We start from the raw sequence: 14,906 nt of genomic DNA on the forward strand, positions 1-14,906 counted from the left end.
CATTTAACAATTTTATGCAAATTTCTAGTCTTTCGGAGTTATTATTACAAACTATTTAGGATATTAAAGAAATGCAGGTTAGTAATTAGTCACCTATTACAATCAAACTTGTAGTCAGGTTAAGTATGTTTTCAAGGCCAAACAAATATATTTTAGATAGACAGGTGATCTTCAAACACTACAGACACCTACAGAATATGGCATTTAAGATGTTTAATAACATAAGGTTATTTTTATGACAATGAGGCATGTCTGCTCTTGGAAGCACCATTCTACTTCAGAGAAGATGATGGGCATCAAAAAAACTTTGTACATAGTTCACTTTCTTTGTAACAAAAGTTAGTCACTGGGCAAGAAAGTGCCTGTAGGGAGACAACCTAGCCCCGCCCAATAGTCCCGGGACAGGTGCCAGGTGGACCCAGGACTTGCCCATAAGGGCGGGGTGAAGGAAAGCTGGGGTGACGTAAGGGAAGGTTCTTAAGGGCTGCACGTGGAGACCCTGGCCCCTTCTTGGTTCTTTCTTTCAAGGCCTACACCCTCTCATAATCGTTGTTTTTCAAGGATTGCCTTTCCCAGTACACATACGTGTACAAGCAAACATTTCTCTGATGACACTTATGTTTGAGTTCCATACAGCAAACGAGAACCAGCCTGACAACAATCCCTGCATGCTCCAGAAAAAGAATTGGACTACATCTCCCCGACTGCACTGGATTCAACTCACTCCGTTTCGACTGACACTCCAACCAGAACCTCGAGTAATGACTTCAATCAAGTTGAGGATTTCAATGTAGATTTTCAATCTAACAAATCTCATCTAACATGGACTAGACATAACTCATTAGAGACTTTCCCTGTACTAGCATTTTTTTCCACAGGACCCCACATAACTACCATCGTCCCATTTCAGCAGAAAGTAACCTAGAAGATGCTACGCCCCCATTCCCCATTATTGTTTATTAGGGTAGTGTAAGCCTAGTTAAGAATGACCTTATTGTTTAGAGTTGGGATTGGAAGGAGGTGTTCAAGTTAGACACCCTTTCCACATGACTTTAAGACTTAGATGGAATAGACATAGGATGTGCAATAGCAGATTATTGTATCTTCTTATATTTCACCTTTATGATTGCTAATTTTAGACATTTTACACTATTAAGTGTTAATCCTCTTTTAGACTAAAAGGGGAATTGTAGGGAGACACCCTAGCCCCGCCCAATAGTCCCGGGACAGGTGCCAGGTGGACCCGGGACTCGCCCATAAGGGCGGGTGAAGGAAAGCCGGGGTGACATAAGGGAAGGTTCTTAAGGGCTGCAAGTGGAGACCCTGGCCCCTTCTCTCTGGCTGTGCTAGCCTGGTTCCTGTGACCTCGCTCTGGCCTGTGTTTTGCCCTGGTGTTTTCTTGAATAAAGAAATCTTACCATCACGGACTATAGTTCATCTCTGGGCACACGCAGTAATCTTAAGAAGTGCCCCTGTCCCAACTGCTGCCAGCATGCTGTCCAAATTGTACAAGAAAGGCACAAAAGAAAGGACTGCCAAACTTTGCCAAGACAGGGTTTCACAGAAAAGTCTGTCAGATATTCTAGGCCTGTAGGCCGAAAACAGATGCTCCAGCATTACAGAGGAACCTTGGGTGACTTTCCAGGCAGCCAGATGTCTCATATCGCACATTTTCTTGGAAGCTGTTTGCTCTGTACTTCCTGTTTATTCAGGTAATATTGAGTCTCTGATGGAGTTGAAGACTAGATAGTTATAGTTTTCCTCATTAAAATATTCAGAAAAGAACCTCACAAAAAGAGGTGTAAAGTGTATAAGGTTGAGAGGCATAAAATGATAGTTTGGTTATACAAATTAGGTTAGAAGGTGAATTAGATACAATACTTTGTACCTAATGTTTTTAGTATTTTCTCTGAATTTGTCAAATACTAAGGGACTACACATTGTTAATGTAATTATTGCCTTATATTTTTGTACTATTTGTACAGTTATTGTACTTCTTTTTTATAGTTTTTCTATGCTAGAATTTTTTTTATTTTAGCCAAAAGGAGAAAATGTTGTGATTTTTTTGTGTTCTGACAAATAAAGCTTGCCTGGAGATCAGAGTGTGGAGCTAGCCACTAGTTAACCATAGTGATCTGGAAGACCACACAGAGAGGAGACAGGAAGTGACAACACAGGGCAGAGACAGGAAGTGATAAGGCAGGGCATAGACAGGATCTTGGCCCCTTTGGTCTGAGATTTTGTAGAGATAATAACTATAGTGGTTGGCTGGTCTGCTTCTCTGACTTTTAGCTATAACCACCTAATACCTGACTCTTGGATCACACTTCAGTTGGGTATATTGAGTTAATTGTCTTAGGGTTTCTATTGCTGTAAAGAGATATCATGACCACAGCACCTCTTACAAAGAAAAACATTTAACTTTTGGTTGTGACTTACAGTTAAGAGGTTCAGTCCATTATCACCATGGCCAGGAGCATGGCAGCGTGCAGGCAGACATGGTGCTGGCTACATCTTGCAGGCAACAGGAAATGGACTGAGACACTTGGCAGTATTCTGACCACAGGAAACCTCAGAGCCTACCCCGACAGTGATACACTTCCTCCATCAAGGCCATACCCACTCCAACAAAGCCATACTTACTAATAATACCACTCCCTATGAAATTATGGGGGCCAATTACATTCAAACTACCACAGTCAATATATCACATTTTAAAATTATCTCAGCAATCAACAGATATTTACCTTCATTCTGTATCTTGTCCACTGTAAATAATTTTTCAATGAACATACCAATGCAGTTGTCTTTTCAACACACTAATCTCAGGTTTCTGTGGTGTATCGATAAATTCAGAAGTCATATTGCTGGGTCATGCATTTTGGGGAAAGAGGGCAAGAGAAAGAAAGACATATACACATGACAGAATACTATTTAGTCTTTGAAGAAAGTGAAATACTGTCATTCATGACAACATGGATGAACCTAGAGGATATTAAGCATAATAAAGCAGCACAGAGCAACACATAACACATATTCTCACTTACATATGAAATCTAAACCTGTTGAATGCTTAGTAGCAGAGACCAGAATTGTGGTCCCCATGGCTGAGAAGGGGAGAGAAAGAAATGTTGATCAAGATAAAAATTTCAATTAAAAGGAACAAGGTCAGGAGCTCTGTTGTACAATATGATGACTATAATTACTAGCAATGTATTCTTGACAACTCGTGACAGAATAAATATTAAGTGTTCTCACCACAAGAAAGTAACCTGTGTGGTAATGAATATGTTTATTCCCTACACCTAGCCATTCCACAATGTAGATGTATTTCAAAGCAACATGTGGAGTGCAATAAATATACATGACAATTGTTTGTCTAGTACAAAATAAACCTTGGGGCTGGGATGGAACTTAGTGGTAGAGCACTTGCTGTCATACATGAAGCTGGGTTTTATCACCAGCTTCACAAACATAAATGTCTTTTAATGGCTGCAGCTCAGGGCTATAACACATGCCTAGCATAAACAGAGCTTTGGCTTCCCTCTCTAACACTTAATAGATAAAAGAATAGTTAAAAATATTTTAATAAAAATCTTACAAATAGCCCGGCGTTGGTGGCACACGCCTTTAATCCCAGCGCCAGGATAGGCTCCAAAGCTACACAGAGAAACTCTGTCTCAAAAAACAAAACAAAAAAAACAACTTACAAATATAAGCAAGACCCTGATCATGAATCTATAATTGTGAATGTTCTCAACTGGTATCTGGGGGTTTATTTTCATCTATCTTTGAAAATCTTTGAAAGCTGTCATAATAAACAGTGAAAAAGAAAGCAGGCAGCTACTGCACATGTCTGTCTAATGAACTATCATCACCTAGAAGTCCACCCACAGAAATCTGCCATTGTCAGATCTGCCTTTTGTTTTGTTACAGTGTTGACAACAAAACCCAGGACAGAACCTAAATTAAGGAAGCACTCCACCTCTGAGCAGCATCCCCAGTCCGGATTGTTTAGTCTTTTAAAAGAATTTAGAAGCAGAGACTTGAATGCAAAATCATTGGCATTTGCTGATCCATTTTTAAAATCATAAAGCAAAAGGAATAATTCTATCTGAAGTTTGGATTTGACATGCAGCTGCCACTTTACAGCATCCAATTTAGCATTAATGGATTCTAAGGACATTTGTCGTAAATGTGATTTATCTTGAGCACATAGTAAATACCATGTATTTTACTTTCCAAATTACAGCCTGTTTTCAAAAAACACAAGGAATAATAACACAATCACTCATGTACTTGCTTTGTTAATATGTTTTCAGATTTGCTTCAAAAGGAACCAAAATACTATGTATGTTATTAACACCCTCTTTGTGTCTTCCTTTGGTCTCCACTCCCTCTGCCTCTCTAAACACTACTGTCCTGAAATTGGAATCTCTCTCTCCCAGCCAAGAAGACCACTACAGTCTGTACACATCTGAAAACCAATGTGTTATTTTCTTTTTCCTCGACCTTTTAGAGAAATGGCTTTGTTCAATCAGAGAAAAAAATCTATTGCATTTCTGTCTAGCAACGATAAACTGCTAGAAAACTAATTTTTCAAAAAACCATTTAAGAATAACATCAAAAATAATTTATATCTTGGACTCAATCTAGCTAAAAGATGAGCAGGGTATTTAGCAGGAAAATGGTAAACTTTATCAAAAGGTGTTAAGTCACACCTAAATAATGGAAAATGCAAAAATCATTAAGATAGCAATTATTGGTGTCATTCTGGTGACAATTTTAAAAGGGACATAAAGCAGAGAGGCAAAAAGCAAGTTGCAGAAGACACATTTATATAAATTCCAAAGTCATGCAAAATAAAAATATATTGTTTAGGAATATAAATTACTAAGAAAAGCGAGACGTGACAACCAGAAACATACTATGAAGGACATAGTTGGAAGGAAGGTAACAGAACTAAAAGGGTAATAATAATGGCCTATGTTTTAAATAGGTTGCTGCAAATGTGAGTATTCACTATTTACTGTTATGAATGTTCTTCTGCTTTTCAAGAGTGTGCCATATAGCCCAGGGTGGCCTTAAACTTGCTATCAAGTCAAGGATGACCTTGAACTTCTTGTTATCTAAGGTTTACTTACTTTTATGCATGTGAATATTTAGTCTGCATGTGTGTCTGTGTACCATGTTATGTAAAATATTGCCCAGAATTATTACTCTTGCAATGATGTTAACAATGATCGTGAATGTCAAGTGGTAAATTTTAATAGTGGCTATGTTGTAATATTAAATAAAATGTGCATAAATTGAGTAGCCATATACTAGGAAAACTTGGGATCTTTTATTTTCTTTGCTTTTGAATAGCATCCAGTTCCTATTGTTCATATTAATATTCAAAGGGACTTAAAAGTGTGCTATTGCAATATATTTCCAGGCATAAAACTCCTAAACTCCTGGGAATCTCTGAGGAAATAGTATCTTTTGCAGGCTGATGTTTTCTTTAGGCTGGCAGTTCCTAAGTAGTTTTAGAATGGAGACTGGTCACCAGAAAGACCACAGTACGATTAGAGGGTTGGGACTTTCAGTCTCACCATGTAGCCTCTGATTTGGGGATAAGAACTAAGGAATGAATTGATTGTCAAAGATGAATAATAAAGCCAGTCATCTGAATTTGTCTAAAGACATGTAGCTCAGTGGTGCAGCATTGATTTAGCACCATCAGGGCTCCAATTGTCAGTCTCCAGAACCACTCATGTCTAAATAGTGAAGACTCCATAAACCCCAAATGACAGGGCTCCAGAAGTTTCCATACAGCTGGATATGTGAAGGTTTCTGGAGCATAGAGTGTCAAAGAAGGAGCCTCTTGTTCCTTGTTCTATGCTTCTCTTCCTCTGAGTTCCTCTGTAATCCTTGTAATAACCTAGTAAGGTAAGTGTTTCTCAAGTTCTGTGGGCCACTTGAGCACAATGATTGCACCCATAGCGGGTGGGGGAGTTGTGGGAGCCCTGATTATAGCCCAGAAGTCAGAAAAAAGCACAACCAGGGCCTACGACTAGCATTTGAAGTGGGAGGCAGTCTTGGGGACTGAACACTTAACTGTATGAACTGACATTAATGACTAAATTAAAGCATGGCCAGCTAGTGTCTGCTAGAGAGTTTTTTGATACTTGACATACAGGAAAATTGGCCAGACATGTGGGGTCACAAATCATGTGTGTTGATTGTGAGAGCATAGGAGAAACTGAGTTTAGTATTTCCATTTTTCCCTGAGGAGGCATTTGGACTGGAGACAGAGTATTTAGAAGTAAGTCACACACAAAGGACTGTTAACCTAAACCTTAATTGTCTCACAGGAGGCTATAAAAGACTCCAACTGGAGAATAACCCTGGAAAAGTAGCTCTATACTGCTGCTGTTTCTTAGCAAAGTCAAATGACTAGATGAAACGTAGAGTTTGGAGAAAGAAAGGCCTGTTTGCAAACACCAGTTCTGTTGCTTACTAGCAGAGTGATCATTGGAAACCATAGTGCTGTGTGTTCTAAGACACAAACAATGCTGTACATTTACTTATCTAGTTTCTGTGGGGACATGTGAAGATGCCAGAGGACAACTTAGGGCAGTTTGTTCTTTCCTTCCACCAAGTGGGTCCTGGTGATTGAATTCAGGGCATGAGGTTTAACAGCAAGTTCCTTTACTTGTAGAGCCATTTTGAAGCCCCAAATTGTAGTGTTTTCACCTAAAATTTAGTCATGAAGACTACAGTAAAATTATATATAAATGACCTAGCACATTTTCTCTATCCATTCTTCAATTGAGGGGCATCTAGGTTGCTTCCAGGTTCTGGCTATTACAAACAATGCTTCTATGAACATGGCTGAACAGATGTCCTTGTTGTATGAACGTGCATTATTTGGATATATACCCAAGAGAGGAATGGCTGGATCTCGAGGTAGACTGATTCCCATTTTTCTGAGCCACTGCCATATTGATTTCCAGAGTGGTCTTACAAGTTCACACTCCCACCAGCAATGGAGGAGTGTTCCTTTTTCTCCACATCCTCTCCAGCATAGATTGTCATTGGTATTTTTGATTTTAGCCATTCTGACAGGTGTGAGGTGGTATCTCAGAGTTGTTTTGAGTTGCATTTCTCTGATGGCCAAGGATTTTGAGCATTTTCTTAAGTGTCTTTCAGCCATTTCAGATTCCTCTGTTGAGAATTCTCTATTTTTACATTTATACAATGGAGTACTACTCAGCAGAAAAAAGCAATGGAATCTTGAAATTCGCAGGCAAATAGATGGAACTAGAAGAAACCATCCTGAGTGAGGTAACCCAGTCACAAAAAGACAAACATGGTATGTACTCACTCATATATGAATTTTAGACATAGAGCAAAGGATTATCAGACTATAATCCTCTTCACCGAAGAAACTAGGAATCAGGAAGGACTCTAAGGGATAAAGGAATGGACTCCAGGAATGGGAAGAGGCAGGAACTCCTGAGCTAATTGGAAGCATGAGGGTAGGGGAGAGAGAGCTGCCAGAATGAGAGCAGAAGAGAAGTGGAGGAGAGAAGAAATGGAGGAACAGAAATATTGAGTTGGGGGATGAATAGAGGAGAGAGAGCAGGATGAGAGATACCATATTAGAGGAAGTCATTATAGGTCCCAGGAGAGATCTGGCACTAGGGAGATTTCCAGAGACCTACAAGGATGACATGAACTGACAATCCAGGCAATGATGGAGAGGATAACCTAAATGCCCTTCCCCTAAAATGAGATTGATGACTACTTTTTATGCCATCCTAGAGCCCTCATCCAGTGGCTGATGGAAGCAGAGACAGACATCCACAGATATACTCTGAACTGAACTCTGGAAATTAGTTGAAGAGAGGGAGGAATGAAGATCGAAGGGGTCGGTACCAGGTTGGAGAAACCCACAGAAACAGCTGGCCTGAACAAGGGAGAACACATCGACCCCAGATGTTGTCTGGGAGGCCAGTACAGGACTGATCCAGCCCCCTGAACATGGATGTCAATGAGAAGGCCTCTGTACTCCAGGGAGCCTCTGCACTCGTGGATTAGTATTTTTCCTTGGTGTAAGAAGTGACTTTGAGAGCCCATCCCACATGAAGGGATGCACTCTTGCCCTGAACACATGTGGAAGGGCCCAGGCCCAGCCCAGGATGATGTGGTGGACTTTACAGAGCCCCTGTTGAGGGCCCTACCCTGCCTGGGGAGTGGAGAGTGGATGGGGTGGGGGGTAGGTCAGGGGTGGGGGAGGAGGAGTGGGGGTGAGGGGAGGGAGAGGGAGAAGGGATCGACGTGTGAAACAAGCTTGTTCCAAATTTGAACTAATAAAAAAATGACCTAGCACTGCAGCAGGCACATGATAGACACTCAATAAATGCCAGTTTATTTTTAATTTTTATGAAAATGTTAAAACTACTGAGATGGGGAGCTGGAGAGATGGTTCCGTGGTTAAGGGCACTGTTGCACTTGCAGAGGACCCATATAGGATGGCTCATCAACACATGTACATCCAGTGGATTCAATATTCTCTTCTGGCTCTGCAAGCACACACACTGTCATGCATAGAACCCTGTGTGCACATACATATAGTACACATACTTACCCTAAAATACACACACACACACACACACACACACACACACACACACACACACACACACACACAGTCTTATAAATATCTTCAAATAAAATTAAGGACATAGAGCTGGATCCATAGCCCAGTGGTATAGCACGGCACGGTCAAAGCCCAAGATCAGTCCCTCGCAACATTCACCTCCCCTGCAGAAAGTATTTAAAGAATATTTATATAGAATATTAACATATGTAAGTTTTCCATTTCCTGTGCTCTGCTAGCTCTGGCATAGTGTCAAAGACAAAAACAAAACAGAAATAACGTGGTTTAGGATATATAATTACAACATGATTTCACCTCCTGGCAGGCTCCATCAGAGAAAATGGTAGGGAAGGAGCTGGCAAATTCACCTCTTCAATGCCTCCCTGTTACCAAATTACCTTTCACTTTACTCATTATTTTGATTTATTCCTGTTTTAAGTAAAGATGTCTTTTTTAGGCCAAAAAAGAGAACAGAAATAAGCAAGTAAGCAACTCTGATCAACATCAGAAATAAAGGCTTCAAATGAATGTTAACAATATTGTTTAAGTGAATAAATGAAAATTTGAGGGAAAGACAATATATCATTGAGGAAAATTCGGAGTGATTGATGAATGAATAACTGAATGGCTTCTATAAATAGCAAATGAAGATTTAAGGAATTAGATACATTTAAAGACAGACTTGGTGACTTGGAATACTTGTCTTGGGGAATTTCCCAGGATGCAGCAGAAAGAGACAAAGATGTGGAAATGCTAATAAAATGTAAAGACACACATTAAAAAAGCATGCTTGGTAATGTCCTAGAAATAGAATTAAAGAGAGCATTGACAAAGTAACCTTCTAAGATGCTATAAATATGAATTTTCTAGGGTGACTGAAATAAAAAACAATCCTCAGTCACAGAACAAACTACAGATCATAGCCCAAAAATTGAAAACAAATATCAGCCACAGGGTTCATACTGAAAGACTAAGAATATGAAGGATTATGTCATCATCAACATTACAGAGAAATACAGTTACTGACAAATCCAAATAATAAATGAAGGAAACTGCAATTCTGTCTCCTATATTTCTGACTGGAAAGCAAGATAGTGTTTTCTACTAGGAAAATCATCTGGAAGCTTCTTGTAAATCTAAACAAACATTTTTTTTTATTTTTCAGTTCTCTCTCTCTCTCTCTCTCTCTCTCTCTCTCCTCGTCTCTCTCTCTCATCTGTGTGTGTGTGTGTGTGTGTGTGTGTGTGTGTGTGTGTGTGTGTGCATGCAGGTGCCTAAGGCCAGAAGGGGGTATCAGATCCCCAGATGGGGAGTTACAGGCAACTGTGAACTGACCAACATAGGTTCTGGGAACCAAATTAGGGTCTTCTGCAAGATCTGGATTTTCTCTTAACTGATGAGCTATCTCCAGTCCACAAATATATACTTACCATATGATCTAGATATCTCACTCCGGGGTATATACCCTTCCAAAATGAAACTCATATGTATTCACAAACCTGATTGCAAATGTAGCATTCATTACCCATAATTGCCTCAAAGTAGATGCCACACAAATGCTCTTCACTGAGTGAATGCATAAATAGGGTTACATTCATGAAGTTGAATGCTTCTCATCGATAAAAATGTGCTGCCAACATGTACTACCCTATGGATAAAAACCTCACATGCTTTTTACTAAGTGAACCAAACCAAATTTTGCTTATTTGGCCTCTGTGAGAGGAAAAGCTATAATAATGGAGAAAAGATGTAAGGGTGCCAGATGTGGGGGCCATGTGGGACTTAAAAGGGAAGCATGAGAAAGTGTGTGGGGCCTAGTAGAGTTCTGTATGTTAATTATGGCACAAGTGACACAAATTCACATGTAAATTCATAGACCTGACCTGGCACTGTGGCTTGTACATGTAGTCTTGCCTTCACATGGGGTTGAGGGAAGAAGATCACTTGAGCTCAGGAATTCAAAGCCCATGTAGGCAACAAGTGAGACTGTCTCAAAAAAAAAAAAAAAACAAGCAAACTCATCATACATCAAAAGAAAAGTCGAGTTACTGCATTATTTTCTTTATTGCAATGTGTAACTCAAGTACTGCATGACTCAGTCATTGAAAGAATACAGTTTTGCCGGGTATAGTGGTTCATGCCTATAATCTCAGCAATTGGGAGACTAAGGCAAGAGGATTGTCCAAGTTCAGGGCCAACCAAGGCTGCACAGCAAGATCCTGCTTCAAAGAAAGAAAATATAAGCATAAAATAAAAATGTACAACTGGACATGATGGCACAGACCTTTAATTCCAGCACTAAGGAGACAGAGGAAGTCAGATTTCTGTATTTAAGGCCATCCTACCAGGAATATACAGTGCAACATTGTTTCTCATAATAAACAAAATGTGCAGTGGCTTTTTCTCTTTTTAGTTAACAAAATTGTACATATTTATGTCATATGACATATTTTAGAAATGGTATACATTGATTCCGCCGCAGACTGACCTGGAACTAGGTGAGTGAGCTCCTGCCCGCCCCGACCCCAGGCCAGAACACCCACCACCACCATCCCACCCCCCCCCACCCCGCCTGAGCCTGCCGGCTTGGGCCAGACATGCCAGACAGGGAGGAGCCACTGCCCACCAATCTGCTAGCACCCCATTCTTAATTCCGCCGCCGCAGACTGACCTGGAACTAGGTGAGTGAGCTCCTGCCCGCTCCCGACTCCAGGCCAGAACACCCCACCACCCCATCCCACCACCCCCTCCTGAGCCTGCCGGCTTGGGCCAGACACGCCCAGAGAGGGAGGAGCCCTCTGCCCCACCAATCTGCTAGCACCCCATTCTTACATTCCGCCGCCGCAGACTGACCTGGAACTAGGTGAGTGAGCTCCTGCCCGCTCCTGACTCCAGGCCAGAACACCCCACCACCCCCATCCCACCACCCCCTCCTGAGCCTGCCGGCTTGGGCCAGACACGCCCAGAGAGGGAGGAGCCCCCTGCCCCACCAATCTGCTAGCACCCCATTCTTACATTCCGCCGCCGCAGACTGACCTGGAACTAGGTGAGTGAGCTCCTGCCCGCTCCCGACCCCAGACCAGAACACCCCACCACCCCATCCCACCACCCCCGCCTGAGCCTGCCGGCTTGGGCCAGACACGCCCAGACAGGGAGGAGCCCCCTGCCCCACCAATCTGCTAGCACCCCATTCTTACATTCCGCCGCCGCAGACTGACCTGGAACTAGGTGAGTGAGATCCTGCCCGCTCCCGACCCCAGGCCAGAACACCCTACCACCCCCGCCTGTGCCTGCCGGCTTGGGCCAGACACGCCCAGGCAGGGAGGAGCCCCCTGCCCCACCAATCTGCTAGCACCCCATTCTTACATTCCGCCGCCGCAGACTGACCTGGAACTAGGTGAGTGAGCTCCTGCCCGCTCCCGACCCCAGGCCAGAACACCCCACCACCCCCATCCCACCACCCCCTCCTGAGCCTGCCGGCTTGGGCCAGACACGCCCAGAGAGGGAGGAGCCCCCTGCCCCACCAATCTGCTAGCACCCCATTCTTACATTCCGCCGCCGCAGACTGACCTGGAACTAGGTGAGTGAGCTCCTGCCCGCTCCCGACTCCAGGCCAGAACACCCCACCACCCCCATCCCACCACCCCCGCCTGAGCCTGCCGGCTTGGGCCAGACACGCCCAGACAGGGAGGAGCCCCCTGCCCCACCAATCTGCTAGCACCCCATTCTTACATTCCGCCGCCGCAGACTGACCTGGAACTAGGTGAGTGAGCTCCTGCCCGCTCCGGACCCCAGGCCAGAACCCCCACCCCCCCCGCCTGAGCCTGCCGGCTTGGGCCAGACACGCCCAGACAGGGAGGAGCCCCTGCCCCACCAATCTGCTAGCACCCCATTCTTACATTCCGCCGCCGCAGACTGACCTGGAACTAGGTGAGTGAGCTCCTGCCCGCTCCCGACCCCAGACCAGAACACCCCACCACCCCCATCCCACCACCCCCTCCTGAGCCTGCCGGCTTGGGCCAGACACGCCCAGAGAGGGAGGAGCCCCCTGCCCCACCAATCTGCTAGCACCCCATTCTTACATTCCGCCGCCGCAGACTGACCTGGAACTAGGTGAGTGAGCTCCTGCCCGCTCCCGACCCCAGGCCAGAACACCCTACCACCCCCGCCTGTGCCTGCCGGCTTGGGCCAGACACGCCCAGGCAGGGAGGAGCCCCCTGCCCCACCAATCTGCTAGCACCCCATTCTTACATTCCGCCGCCGCAGACTGACCTGGAACTAGGTGAGTGAGCTCCTGCCCGCTCCCGACCCCAGACCAGAACACCCCACCACCCCCATCCCACCACCCCCGCCTGAGCCTGCCGGCTTGGGCCAGACAAGCCCAGGCAGGGAGGAGCTCCCTGTGCCCCAAATCTGGTAGCACCCCACTCTTCCATTCCGCCGAACGACCAAGAAACTAGGAACTAGCGAGGAGACCACCAGGAGCGTCGAGATCATCTAGAGTTGTGGACATCGAATTCCTAGCCCCCACACACCACTGGGCCACAAGAGGAGATAGAGAGAACCCACCCGCACCCACTAAAAGGATATGGGGAGAAGACAGAATAAGATTTCACTCAACAACACAAAGACCAACATGACACCACCAGAACCTAGGGACTCCACTCCGGCAAGAGCTGAAAAGCCCAACACAGAGCATGAAGATGAGATGGACCTCAAAAATTATCTCAGCAAGTTGATAGAGGCCTTTAAAGAGGAAACAAGAAAATCCCTTAAAGAAATAGAAGAGAAAGCAAACAAAAAATTAAATGAATTGGAGGAAAAGACAAACCAAAAAATTCAAGAAATAAATAAATCTCTTAAAGAATCTAAAGAAAGCCAAGAAAAAACATCCAAGCAAGTGAAGGAAGCTCTTGAAATAGTTCAAAACATGAAAGCTGAAATACACACAATAAAGAAAACACAGAATGAGACCATGTTGGAAATGGAAAGGTTGGATAAACGATCAGGAACTAAAGATGTAAGTGTATCCAACAGGATTCAAGAGATGGAAGAGAGAATCTCAGCTACTGAAGACTCGCTAGAGGATATACATTCATCCACCAAAGAGAACCTCAAGTCCAACAAAACCCTAACACAAAATATCCAGGAAATATGGGACACCGTAAAAAGGCCAAACCTAAGAATAATAGGTGTAGAAGAAGGTGAAGAAATACTGCTCAAAGGTACAGAAAACATATTCAACAAAATCATAGAAGAAAACTTCCCCAACCTACAGAAGGATATGCCTATGAAAGTACAAGAAGCTTACAGGACACCAAACAGACTGGACCACAAAAAGAAGTCCCCCGACACATAATAATCAAAACACCAAATCTACAGAATAAAGAGAAAATATTAAGAGCAGCAAAGGAAAAAGGCCAAGTAACATATAAAGGCAAACCAATCAGAATCACACCCGACTTCTCAATGGAAACTCTGAAAGCCAGAAGGTCTTGGATAGATACCCTACAAGCACTAAGGGAGCATGGATGTCAACCCAGACTACTGTACCCAGCAAAACTTTCAATCACTATAGATGGAGAAAACAAGATATTCCATGACAAAAACAGATTTAAACAATACATATCAACAAATCCAGCACTACAGAAGGCTCTGGAAGGAAAACTCCAACCCAACGAACATAACTACACTCACAAAAACACTGGCAGTAGTTAATCGAATTTCACCAAACACAAAAAGAAACAGAAGGGCAAAATCCACACGCAATGATACCACCAACAATAAATCCAAAACTAAGAAGAACCAATGAACAATGGACGTTAATATCCCTGAATGTCAATGGTCTTAACTTACCCATAAAAAGATATAGGCTAACAGAATGGATACGAAGACAGAATCCATCCTTCTGCTGTTTACAAGAAACACACCTCAAATTCAAAGACAGGCGATACCTCAGAGTAAAAGGATGGGAAAAGATTTTCCAATCAAATGGGCTCAAGAAACAAGCTGGGGTAGCAATACTAATATCTAACAAATTAGACTTTAAACTGAAAGCAATCAAAAGAGATAAAGAAGGGCATTTTATACTCATCACAGGAAAAGTCCATCAAGATGAAGTCTCAATCCTGAACATCTATGCCCCTAATACAAAAGCATCCACTTTTGTAAAAGAAACATTACTAAAGCTCAAACCACACATAAAACCACACACACTTATAGTAGGAGACTTTAACACCCCCCTTATACCACTGGACAG

The 14,906-nt window shown here is 43.1% G+C and overlaps 1 long non-coding RNA gene across 1 annotated transcript; it reads left to right on the plus strand.

Annotated features, from left to right (window-relative positions):
* Positions 1 to 1,312: 1,312 nt before the first annotated feature.
* Positions 1,313 to 5,322, plus strand: LOC118239433. The gene is made up of 2 exons (XR_004771498.1): positions 1,313 to 1,712; positions 3,937 to 5,322. It is a non-coding gene; the product is annotated as an uncharacterized LOC118239433 (long non-coding RNA).
* Positions 5,323 to 14,906: the final 9,584 nt, after the last annotated feature.

Source organism: Cricetulus griseus, chromosome X (genome assembly GCF_003668045.3).
Source record: "Cricetulus griseus strain 17A/GY chromosome X, alternate assembly CriGri-PICRH-1.0, whole genome shotgun sequence".
Taxonomy (NCBI): Eukaryota; Metazoa; Chordata; class Mammalia; order Rodentia; family Cricetidae; genus Cricetulus; species Cricetulus griseus.